This window comes from Macrosteles quadrilineatus, unplaced genomic scaffold (assembly GCF_028750875.1).
Source record: "Macrosteles quadrilineatus isolate MER2022 unplaced genomic scaffold, UCM_ALF_1.0 Scaffold_45__1_contigs__length_977938, whole genome shotgun sequence".
Taxonomy (NCBI): domain Eukaryota; kingdom Metazoa; phylum Arthropoda; class Insecta; order Hemiptera; family Cicadellidae; genus Macrosteles; species Macrosteles quadrilineatus.
In genome coordinates, this window is record NW_026542638.1 from 634,298 (window position 1) to 644,374 (window position 10,077).

At 38.0% G+C, this 10,077-nt stretch overlaps 1 long non-coding RNA gene across 1 annotated transcript; it reads right to left on the reverse strand.

Annotated features, from left to right (window-relative positions):
* Window positions 1-7,428: 7,428 nt before the first annotated feature.
* On the reverse strand, window positions 7,429-9,267 carry LOC129005925 (uncharacterized). Its single transcript, XR_008491881.1, has 2 exons — window positions 9,187-9,267; window positions 7,429-8,376 (listed from the first exon to the last, which is right to left on the reverse strand). It is a non-coding gene; the product is annotated as an uncharacterized LOC129005925 (long non-coding RNA).
* Between the last annotated feature and the right edge of the window lie 810 nt (window positions 9,268-10,077).

A 10,077-nucleotide genomic window follows, 5' to 3' on the forward strand; every position in this document is an offset into this window, starting at 1 on the left:
ATTGGAAGGATAGGGAGATGGGTTATGAGAATAATGTCTTTAAAGTTTAGGGTTCAACATATCAGGTCAACTATGAATGTGGTGGCAGATGCGCTTTCACGGATGTATGACTCATGCAATCAGGAGACGTCAAGTAGGGAAACCAAAGAGGGAGAAGTAGAAAATCTAGTGGGAGGTTTGTTGGTAGATTTTCCTTTGGCCTTTTCTGATTTGATTTCACACCAGCGTAAGGATGAGGAAATACAAAGAATTGTGGAGAAAGTAAAAGAAGGAAATGCCCCTCCAGCGTTTACGTTGAACAAGGGAATTTTGTATTGGCAAGGTGGAAAAGGCATTAAGAAAATTGAATTGCCCTTGAGTTTGGTACCTTTGGTTTTTGATTATTTTCACTGCTCGGCTGTAGGAGGACATCTTGGTAAGCACAAAACCACGTTAAAGATAGGAGAGTTCTTTCATTGGCCGAATTGGCGTGATGAGATAGCGGAACGAGTAAAAGGATGCGAAATTTGTAGTTTGAGTAAACCTGCCCAAGATTCTCACATAGGAAAGTTGGCGTCAGATGTTTCCGATTATGTAATGGAGAAGATTTATGTGGATTTTGTTGGCCCTTACCCTAGGAGTCGGCAAGGAAACCAGTACTTATTGACAGCCACAGATTCTTTCAGTAAATTTTTTTGGATTTTCCCGATTAGGCAGGCTAAAGCTGAGATTGCGTGTCGGACTCTAAAGGAGAGACTTTTCCAGCATTTCTCTTATCCAAAATGGATTGTGTCAGACAATGGCACGCCTTTCACTAGCAAGCTTTTTAAGAATTTCTGTTTCACTCATGGGATACGACATATTACTACCTCACCTTATAGGCCACATGGTAACCAAGTTGAGCGTTTTCACAGAAATTTAAGATCTGCACTAATCGCTTTCCACGCTGAAAGTCAAAACAGGTGGGATGAGAATATTCCGTGGTTGGAGTTGGCTTTCAATTCAGCCGTACATGAAGCCAATAACGACACACCTTTCAAATTGATGTTTGGTTTCCGACCCAACTACCCATTATCCAATCTCTGGAACATCGACACACTGCTACCGGACAGACCAACAACTGGAGAAATTAAAGAGCATTGGCTTCGGGCTAAAAGAAATCTAGTCAGGGCTCATGAGAGGGTCAGAGTAAAATATGACAGAGAACATAGAGATTCCCCTTTTGTAGTAGGACAATTAGAGTGGTGCAAAGATTTTCCACAAAGTAGAGGAAAGGACAAAGTAGCTGCCAAACTCAGTTATAGGTGGAAGGGACCGTTTAGGATTATACGTTTCTTATCCCCAGTTACCGCGGAACTGTGGGACATGAAAACAAACCGAGTTTACAGGAAAAGTCACGTCTCTCATTTAAAGTGTTACCATAAATCTAACAATGGTTAGGTACAAACAAGTGTTTACTATTTGGACTTATATGTAAGATAAGAAGCCTGATCAACTTCTTGTTTTCATTATTTACCCGGCTCAGACAATTTCCGTTATGCAGGCATAACGAGACAAGAAAGTAGTACTACAAATGTGTAAATAAAAATTATTTCATCGATGAAAAACTATAAAAGACCATGGCAGTAGATATTAGTATTTAGAATTTAAGTTTTCATAGGTTTCAATGAACCGGGGTTCATTGTTTTGGAGGAGGGAGTATGTGCCGGAAATTCACCAGAAATTTTTGAATTTTTTCCGTCACCAGTTTTTTTGGGTCATAAGAGAACTTAATCAATGATGAGAGTTTTCTCTAAAACATTCTTATAGTGCGAGAACACCGAGTTTCTGAGATTTTATTTTGCGTGTGTGGTAGAACTGGGAGCATCGGCAATGACAACCCGAAAATCGACAACGTTATAGGAAATCAAGTGGAAGTTTATTTGTTTGAGATATTTAATATTACTTTGTTTTAGAATTTAAGGCGTATTGGAAATCATGTTGGTGGACGATATTAATTTTGTGTTACTTTTTCCAGTCGTTTGACTATGTTTAAATCCGCTACTGTTGTTTAAGTTTCGGTTTTGGTTTCAGTCGTTAGTTGAGTCGGCGTCCCGGTTTCTTTTTCTCTTGCCTCGCCATCTTGCAGAGAAGTACCATGTAGTTTTTCTCACTCTAGAACTTTTACCTAAGTCTTTTGAATTTTGTTTCCTTAAATATGTTTGAGTGATATCATTTTAAATTTCATGTTTGACTGACTCACCCACAACCCCATTATAATGGTAAGTTGAATTTGTATTAACTACTAATTAAGATCTCAAAACTGACTCAGAGAAAAATGCTGATTAGTTCGTTTCGCCGGTAGGAAGTTTCATACCTGTTAAAATGTTACACATTTTTTAAGATTCAAAAGTTCTGTTAATCTCATTTTAATCCCTGACTTGTAAAATTTCTTTTCCTTTGTTTAATGAGTATAAAATAAACTGTATCATACCCACTAGCCTAGGCCTACACTTGAATTATTTGGCAGGTATATTTTTGAAAGAAATCTCTGTATTGGTATCTAGTAACGATTAATTATTGTTTATTGCATTGCTGTAACTTTGTCAGACATCCAGGAGGCTCTGTGTTTAAGATAAATTTAATTTCTGGTCTTTTAGTTAGCTGGAAGGATAGGACTAAAGATTGCAGGCTAGGCCTACCAGATCCAATGACTGGTTAACGGCACATGTGGCGATTTGGTTTTGCAGATAAAGGAAAAACACTGTTATTGTTTCACACAGGCATAAATATTTTGGTTTCTATAAATTTTGTAAATTTTAATAAAATAGTGAGTTATACTACTTAGGCCTATTATGGAAACACATCAATTTGAAAGGTGTGTCGTTATTGGCTTCATGTACGGCTGAATTGAAAGCCAACTCCAACCACGGAATATTCTCATCCCACCTGTTTTGACTTTCAGCGTGGAAAGCGATTAGTGCAGATCTTAAATTTCTGTGAAAACGCTCAACTTGGTTACCATGTGGCCTATAAGGTGAGGTAGTAATATGTCGTATCCCATGAGTGAAACAGAAATTCTTAAAAAGCTTGCTAGTGAAAGGCGTGCCATTGTCTGACACAATCCATTTTGGATAAGAGAAATGCTGGAAAAGTCTCTCCTTTAGAGTCCGACACGCAATCTCAGCTTTAGCCTGCCTAATCGGGAAAATCCAAAAAAATTTACTGAAAGAATCTGTGGCTGTCAATAAGTACTGGTTTCCTTGCCGACTCCTAGGGTAAGGGCCAACAAAATCCACATAAATCTTCTCCATTACATAATCGGAAACATCTGACGCCAACTTTCCTATGTGAGAATCTTGGGCAGGTTTACTCAAACTACAAATTTCGCATCCTTTTACTCGTTCCGCTATCTCATCACGCCAATTCGGCCAATGAAAGAACTCTCCTATCTTTAACGTGGTTTTGTGCTTACCAAGATGTCCTCCTACAGCCGAGCAGTGAAAATAATCAAAAACCAAAGGTACCAAACTCAAGGGCAATTCAATTTTCTTAATGCCTTTTCCACCTTGCCAATACAAAATTCCCTTGTTCAACGTAAACGCTGGAGGGGCATTTCCTTCTTTTACTTTCTCCACAATTCTTTGTATTTCCTCATCCTTACGCTGGTGTGAAATCAAATCAGAAAAGGCCAAAGGAAAATCTACCAACAAACCTCCCACTAGATTTTCTACTTCTCCCTCTTTGGTTTCCCTACTTGACGTCTCCTGATTGCATGAGTCATACATCCGTGAAAGCGCATCTGCCACCACATTCATAGTTGACCTGATATGTTGAACCCTAAACTTTAAAGACATTATTCTCATAACCCATCTCCCTATCCTTCCAATCTGTTTTGGGTGAGCTAAAATCCATGACAAGGCCTGGTTATCGGTCTCCAAGAGAAAAGGTGCATGTTCCAGGTAAGATCGAAACTTTTCAATCGCTTCAACAACCGCTAACCCCTCAAGTTCATAAATGGAGAACTTGCGCTCACTTTCCGAAAGGGTCCTAGAATAGTAAGCCACAGGCTGTCTAACTCCATCTGTCTCTTGTTGCAATACCGCCGCGATAGCAATCCCGCTGCTGTCCGTTGTTAGAATTAGTTCCTTTGAGAAATCAACCATCCTGAGTACTGGGGGGTTCATCAGAGCTTCCTTGAGAGCTACGAAGGCCTGGTCCTCTTCTTCTCCCCACTTGAAGATAGCTCCTTTCTTCCGCAACTTATTCAAGGGTGCACATATTTCCGCATACTTAGGTATGAATTTAGAGTAGAAATTCACCATTCCCACGAAGCGTGACACACCTTTAACATCTTTGGGAGGTTGATAGTCCCTAATGCTTTGAGTTCTATTAGCATCAATGGATACGCCACGATGAGAAACGATGTGTCCAAGGAAAGAGATCTCCTTTACAGCTAAATTTAACTTCTTGGGATTTACTGTCAATCCTGCTGTTCTTAAACGGGTAAAGACTTCCTCTAAATGTTTGAGATGGTCTTCAAAAGACTCTGAATATATCACACAATCATCCAAAAAATTTAAAACATATCTGAACTTAATGTCACTGAAAATGTGGTCTAACAGTCGTGTCAAAACTTGAGCTCCTGTTGCTAACCCAAAAGGCACCCTAGTGAATTGGTATAGGTTCCAAGGCACACAGAAAGCCGTCAATGCTTTGGATCGGTCAGAGAGAGGAATTTGATGGTAGGCCTGATTCAAATCGATACAACTGAAATACCTAGCCTTACTAAACCAATGAAATGCAGAGTGCAGATCGGGGAGTGGAACTTGTTCAATCTCAATATATTGATTTAATTTACGAAAGTCAATAACACAACGCCATTGTTGTTCAGTAGGATTTTCACTTTGCGTCCCTTTGGGAAACAGGAAGGCAGCACTAGAGTGAGGGGAAATAGAAGGCTCAATTATATTTTTTGATAGTAATTCGTCAATATGATTCCTCATAACTTCCATCTTAGGTGGGGATAACTTATAGGGATGTGACTTAACTACCACGTTTTCCTTCAGTTTTATGTCGTATTCGATTAGATGCGTCAATCCTAACTTCTTAGTAAGGACATCTGGAAATTTAGCACAAAGATCTTCTACAGCCTTCCTTTCACTGGGAGTTAACAAATCCTTGGTCTTGCTATCACTCACAATTAAATTGTTTTTTGAAACTTTGCCCTGGGAAGTATGGGTGACTAAGTCAGGATCACTACAATTGGCTAACGGAATCTTTACTTTGCGGTTAAACTTAAAGTACAAGTATTGTGATTGAATATCCAAAACTAACCCAGCCTTACTTATAAAATCAGCTCCTAATATACATCCCATTCCTAAATTTCTTGAAACTAAAAACTTCAGTTTCCATGTAAAATCTGAAATTCTTACTTTAACAGTGGCTAATCCTTCAATTGCAATAGGTGAACTGGTGGCCGTGACACAAGTTATGTCTGTAGAAACCCATTCATACACAAGATCCCTTTTTTGTAAAGTAGCATAAAGGTCATGGCTGATCAAACATCTAGAAGAACCTGAATCCATTAAAGCATTTACACACAATCCTCCAAAATTTACTCTGACCCAGGGGACTCCATAGTTACTCCTAGAAACTGTAGAAATGTTAGCTGACAACTTGTTTGTTTTAGCCCTGGTCCATTGTCGCCTGTACTTTCTCTTGGGTTTATGACGCCGTGAAACGTTTTGAGGTACGTGCCGGCCAAACGCCCTCACGCCAACTAGTTTTTTGGATCACTACGAACTTGCCTACAAAACCTCCAAATATGTCCGACTTGACCGCAGTTGTAACATCGAGGTGGTCCCCGTGCACCATCTTGTCTTGGGAAGTGTTCTTGACCAGTAGTACTTGGTGGCTTTGAAGTTGATTCTCTGACAGCATTGACTGCGCTTCGTTGTCCCAAAAATTTTCCCCCTGAAAAGTTCTGAATCGGGGTACGGTGTCTATCGGCATACCCTAGGTTCTGAGAGTAAATGCACAATCTGTCTAGTTCTTGAAGATTGGTAGGCCTAGTTGAAAATACAAAGCGGGACCTTTCGACCGGGTTTAATCCCTCAAGGATAACATTTACCAATTCCGCCTCATTCACTGGTACGCGTAAGAGCTCAGCGGATCCTTTTATATCAGCTATGTAACATGGCAGTGGTTCCCCATTCCGTTGGAGCCTATGAAAAAGTTCTTGTTTCATTCCCTGATATTGCCGGTTTGGGATAAAAAATTCAATGATGTCCCCATGGTACTTATCGAAAGACCACCCCTCGCTTAAGGCTAATTTTGTTCTCTCGGCCAGAGGTCCTCGGGTGAAAGGATAAATTAAGTGCAATAGTTCCAAGTCAGTAGCACCCGGTTGCTGTTTCATTTTGAGAACTCGCCTTAAGAAATCCATTAGTTTAGGCAAAAACAATCCATCAGTCTCAGGTATTTCCTTCAAAAATCTATCCATTGGGTGGGGTAATTTACTATACAATGATACCTTACTAACCTGGCTAGTTACTCTGTTTACCTCTTCCCTAGCGTTGAAATGCTGGTTCGGTGAACTCAAATTTATTAGACTGTGGGATGTGGCTTGGTTTAGGTTAGGTTCGGTTTTACTCTGGGGACTTTCGATACTTCCCCCCTCTACAGTATTCTCTATAGGCCTATGCTGTTCAGGATGTACCACCAGTGGCTGCAAAATCTTTAATTCCTGCTGCTCCTTTTCTTCTTCCCCAGCCTTCGTTGTTGGTTCATTAGAGGCTGCCTCTATCCTCTCTAATTCTCTCAATCTGTCTTCGATTACCTTAAGAAGGTTAGGCGTTAGAGATTGCATACCTTGTACAGCCTTCTTTTCCTTAGCATCCATACCCTCCCCTAAACTTACGAGGATCCCTAGCCGCCTCAACAAATGTTCAAGTCTAGCTTTGTATCGTTTCAGGGCACTGTGTGAACTTTCTACATCAATTCCCTCTACTATACCAGAAAACTCTTCGTACCTGCGATAACAACGATTCACCTCATCTGTGACCTTAAAATAACTTACACCCTCAAGGTTCTTTGCATCAGAATCAACATTGTGCGAAAAAGCTTGACGCAAATTACGCCTCATCGAGTTCACATCTAATTTCTCAAAATCCAGTCCACGTACCGCTAACTCAAAAATAAGATCCTCTTTCAACAAAAGGTCCGGATTGAAAGCCATGTTGGTTCGCCCTAATTTAACAACAACCTAACACAAACTAAATAAAGCGTCTTTTCTTTTACCTAGCACATCTTTACTTTCCACTCCTCTACAAAAAGGAAAAACTTTAAAAATTTACTTTATCACAGCCCGTTCCTCGACCTGTTAGCAGAGTGGCGCAGAATTTGTACCACCTGAAGGGTGGGACAATCTCAAACAGGTCAGCAGGACCGGGAAATGATAACACATCGTAACTGACTCACCCTGATTTATTAAAAGAAAAACAAATACCCTTTTACAAACTGGTTCAAACCATAAATGACAAATTTACTACAAGTATGATAAAAGCGTAGACAAATTCCTAAATAATTAACACCTGAAAAGTCAAAATGTTGAATTACTTATCAACTAAAACCTTTGTTTCGCCAACCTTAACACAAGACGAGATTTTGGGCCCAAAACTCTTAAAAGATACAAATACTTAAATAAAATTACAACCTGCAATAAAGAAACTAACTATAAATCTAAACAGTAATTCCTGGGACACCAAGTCTGTGCTGTAACCTATTGAAGCTTGGCCAAAAAATTTATAAAAGTTAAAGTTAAGTGAAATTTAATCAAAACATCTTTTAATTCTTCCCAGTATGGGTTTACAGAATAAAATTCAATATAAAATGAGTTAAAGTTAAAGCTAAAATTCAGAACAGATAAAACAGTTTAACGTTACAAGAATCTCTACCAAAAATTCGCTGGAAATCACCAAGTTAAAGTTAGGCCAGAAATAATAACCAAAATTTATAAAGTTGTATACATGAAGTTAATTTGAGTCCATGGGTGCACCCACTAAGTTCAAATAGGCCTAGGCCTAATTTAGATTTCACTTTGAAAGTTGTAGATCAGTCCATCCGCTGAAGCAAAATAATTTCCAAAAAGTTTAGAAGTCACCTGAGTATCGAGCAATTTTGAGGTGTGTTGGCGAGGTGGACAGAAGTAGGTAGTTGCCCATGGATGTACTCTAGCGTTGAAAAACTCCAGGTCCGACAGACTCAAAAAGGGTCCTCGCCTCCAAACACAGGGTAGACAAGAGGTTCCTCTAAGTGGTGTTGCTTTCCCATACCCAGGTGTCTAGGCTAGTAGGCCTGCGGCTTCAAGTTAGTTCTACGATGACCTCAGCGTGTTCGTCCCAGGAAGTCGAACCCCTGTTACGAAAAACTTCATACATAGTAATCTGTATACAATAGGTCTAAGTTTTAAATGAAAGTGAAATTCGTTACATCTTTAACACTCAAAATTTGAGATTCATTTAGTTCACATTACATGTTAGAACATTTTGATATTTAAAGAAAATAGCTACATACAATTGGAAATAAAACCTACTAAAACCAAATCTGAACTGACAAAGATAAGTTTCCTTTTTTTTTTACAAGTGTTTCCATAATAGGCCTAAGTAGTATAACTCACTATTTTATTAAAATTTACAAAATTTATAGAAACCAAAATATTTATGCCTGTGTGAAACAATAACAGTGTTTTTCCTTTATCTGCAAAACCAAATCGCCACATGTGCCGTTAACCAGTCATTGGATCTGGTAGGCCTAGCCTGCAATCTTTAGTCCTATCCTTCCAGCTAACTAAAAGACCAGAAATTAAATTTATCTTAAACACAGAGCCTCCTGGATGTCTGACAAAGTTACAGCAATGCAATAAACAATAATTAATCGTTACTAGATACCAATACAGAGATTTCTTTCAAAAATATACCTGCCAAATAATTCAAGTGTAGGCCTAGGCTAGTGGGTATGATACAGTTTATTTTATACTCATTAAACAAAGGAAAAGAAATTTTACAAGTCAGGGATTAAAATGAGATTAACAGAACTTTTGAATCTTAAAAAATGTGTAACATTTTAACAGGTATGAAACTTCCTACCGGCGAAACGAACTAATCAGCATTTTTCTCTGAGTCAGTTTTGAGATCTTAATTAGTAGTTAATACAAATTCAACTTACCATTATAATGGGGTTGTGGGTGAGTCAGTCAAACATGAAATTTAAAATGATATCACTCAAACATATTTAAGGAAACAAAATTCAAAAGACTTAGGTAAAAGTTCTAGAGTGAGAAAAACTACATGGTACTTCTCTGCAAGATGGCGAGGCAAGAGAAAAAGAAACCGGGACGCCGACTCAACTAACGACTGAAACCAAAACCGAAACTTAAACAACAGTAGCGGATTTAAACATAGTCAAACGACTGGAAAAAGTAACACAAAATTAATATCGTCCACCAACATGATTTCCAATACGCCTTAAATTCTGAACCAAAGTAATATTAAATATCTCAAACAAATAAACTTCCACTTGATTTCCTATAACGTTGTCAATTTTTGGGTTGTCATTGCCGATGCTCCCAGTTCTACCACACACGCAAAATAAAATCTCAGAAACTCGGTGTTCTCGCACTATAAGAATGTTTTAGAGAAAACTCTCATCATTGATTAAGTTCTCTTATGACCCAAAAAAACTGGTGACGGAAAAAATTCAAAAATTTCTGGTGAATTTCCGGCACAAAATGTAACATGTTAAAATGTAACATGTTAAAATGTAACATGTTAAAAATGTAACATGTTAAAATGTAATATGTTAAAATGTTACATGTTAAAATGTAACATCCTAAAATGTAACATTTTAAAATGTAACATTGTAAAATGTAACATGTTAAAATGTAACATTTTAAAATGTAAAATGTTAAAATGTAACATTTTAAAATGTAACATGTTAAAATGTAACATTTTAAAATGTAAAATGTTAAAATGTAACATTTTAAAATGTAACATGTTAAAATGTAACATTTTAAAATGTAACATGTTAAATGTAACATTTTATCATGTTAAAATGCAA